A 2,679-nucleotide genomic window follows, 5' to 3' on the forward strand; every position below is an offset into this window, starting at 1 on the left:
CGTGTTGCTGTTGACGTGTTGCTGTTGACGTGTTGCTGTTGACGTGTTGCTGTTGACGTGTTGTTGTTGACGTGTTGTCTGTGGCGTTGCAGGAGTTCTTCCACTACTCCGTCGGCAGCGTCCTCGTCTTCATCGCCTCCATCGCGGCGGCCGTGAAGAGCGGCGGCGTCTCGGCGCTGGTGGCCGGGTCGGTGCGTATCAGCCCCATGGCAACGGCTTCTACTCTCTTCTTCCTCACTGACATCCTTCCCTTCCTTCCTTCCCTTCCTTGTTCCCTACTTTCCTTGTTCCCTTTTTTGTCCCTCCATCCTTCCTTCTTTATTCTTCCTTTAACTTTCCTTCTATCCTGCCTTCCTCTCCTCTTCTTTTCATCCTTGCTTCCTTCCTTCTTTCCTTCCCTCCTTACATACTAACTTGTAATCTTGCATGAAGTGCTTCTAGTCCCGTCTCACAAAAGACTCAAGCATGTGAGAATCAACCCTAAAAGAGGCAAAAACAGAATTATTATTATGATAATAGCTTATTATTAGAGTGTAATATCTTTGGGGTGTGATGTGTGTTTCAGGTGTTTGGGTTCATAGCGACGTTCCTGATGGCCGTAAGTTTGTGGACGTCCTACAGCGTGACCTGCGGCTCTCATCAGACCGGTACGTCCTCTCCTGAGTTTTTATTTTGAAATGCTCATATTAAGCTTTTCCCCTTTCCTCTCCGTGTTTTATACCTTTTGTTGTGCATGTTATAGGCTCACGAAGTTAAATATAAATAAATATATGTATAGCAATTGGAGAAAAGTGTCAGCTAAAGGATGTTATGTAACAAACGTGCAGCAAATGCTCTCCTAGCTATGACTGAAATTCTTTAATAAATCTTTAAAAAGCAGATAAGCAAGCTACAATGCAAGTCAATAGGACAATTGTCCAGCTTGTATATACTTTCCCAAAGTGCTTGTTTTGCTGCTGACGGACTCAGATTAATGTTCTCAGTGTCTGACAACATTATGGGATGTCGTTTTGAGGAGGTCGACCTTTCTGTTAAAGTCTTTTTTAAATGTTGAAACATCCACAAAATTGAGTTTGCTAAACACACCAGACTCCATGTAAATAAACAGTAATTTAAGCATCGTTAAACACTTTTTATCCATCTATCCTTCTCCTCCTCTCTCTTTCTCCCTCTCCCCTCTATCTTAATCCATCCCTCTCCTCCCTCTCTCTCTCTTCCCCCCTCCAGGTGCAGCAGTTTAATCAGCCCCCCCGTCATGAAGAACCAGACCGGTTGCGTTGGCAGTTTGTTGAGTCCGGCTGTGTCAAGTTTTCTGCCTAGCAACCGCCTGGACACTCAACCTGATTGGATAATACTTTAAACGCCCGACGTAATGGAACATGTGACCCAGGACCAGAACAGTCTGAAATGTAAAAATCATCCCGTTAAAGGACAGTAGTTAAGGTATTACTCAGATTACTCTCCCTCCTTAGATGTCTACACGTTAACGGTGCTCAGTGACATTTCAGTAGAATCCGCGAAAGACATCGCGACTACTTCCTGTCCTGACTTCCCCTCGGTCACTGCCCAATGAGAGGAGAGTGCAGACTTGAGTCGCGCATGCGTCACTATGCGACAAGTAGTTAGCATCTGCATATACGATGCTAACGAGAGACTTCCGTAATGTTTGAAGTAGCCTCCGAGATGCTAACGAGAGACTTCTGTAGCGTCTGAAGTAGCCTCCGAGATGCTAACGAGAGACTTCTGTAGCGTCTGAAGTAGCCTCCGAGATGCTAACGAGAGACTTCTGTAATGTCAACACAGTCAAAATTGACCTACTTAACCAAGTTGGTTCACTTCTAGCTTAGCTACAAGCTAGCAATTAAACACAACAAAGGCTCTCAGTTGAATGGTGTTTTGAGCTAACGTTAGCATCAAACAATAATAGCTAGATAGCTACGTTTCTGAAATGATTCCCATCTTCTGTTATTGTTTGCAATGAGAAAACTATCATATTGACGTCGTAAACCGTTTACATCTGAGCGTGCGCGACTCAAATCTGCACTCTCCTCACTTCCTGTCCTGACTTTCCCTCTTTGAAAAGATAGACGTGGTTTCTTTTTTTATTTCCCCTCTGTCCTATCTGCTGTCAAACGGCTCTGACTTCCAAAACCCAAAAATGTAAGCTGCGTTAGCTTCACAGCCCCCGTTCAGACCAAAGATCGCAATGAGATGAAACCGTTGTAGGAAAAACTTCAGCGCTCTGAACCATCTGAAAAACGCATTCAATAAAATGTCATCATATTTTGGAGCTAACTTGATGCCATCAGTTAAAGAGCTGAAGTTAAAGAGAGGACGGCTTCTAAAAATGGATAATGATCCTAAACACACCTCAAAATCCACGGTGGATTACATCAAGAGGCGTAAACTGCACGTTTTGCCATGGCCTTCACAATCCCCTCAAAATTGAAAATCAACACTTTTTAATCAAAGTTTTTAACTTTTTTGAATGTTTTTCACTTTTTTGACGATCAACACTACGTAACACTAACTTATTAACTTTAAATTTGACTCGAGGACAACATGGGGCAAAATGGGGGCAACATGGGGGCAACATGGGGGCAACATGAGGGACAACATGGGGACAACATGAGGGACAACATGGGGGCAACATGAGGGCAACATGAGGGCAACATGGGA

At 43.9% G+C, this 2,679-nt stretch overlaps 1 long non-coding RNA gene across 1 annotated transcript; it reads left to right on the forward strand.

The window, feature by feature from the left end:
• Window position 1: 1 nt before the first annotated feature.
• Window positions 2-1,775, forward strand: LOC117940623. The gene is made up of 3 exons (XR_004655784.1): window positions 2-191; window positions 566-647; window positions 1,228-1,775. It is a non-coding gene; the product is annotated as an uncharacterized LOC117940623 (long non-coding RNA).
• The last annotated feature ends 904 nt before the right edge of the window (window positions 1,776-2,679 follow it).

Source organism: Etheostoma cragini, unplaced genomic scaffold, assembly GCF_013103735.1.
Source record: "Etheostoma cragini isolate CJK2018 unplaced genomic scaffold, CSU_Ecrag_1.0 ScbMSFa_2895, whole genome shotgun sequence".
Taxonomy (NCBI): Eukaryota; Metazoa; Chordata; class Actinopteri; order Perciformes; family Percidae; genus Etheostoma; species Etheostoma cragini.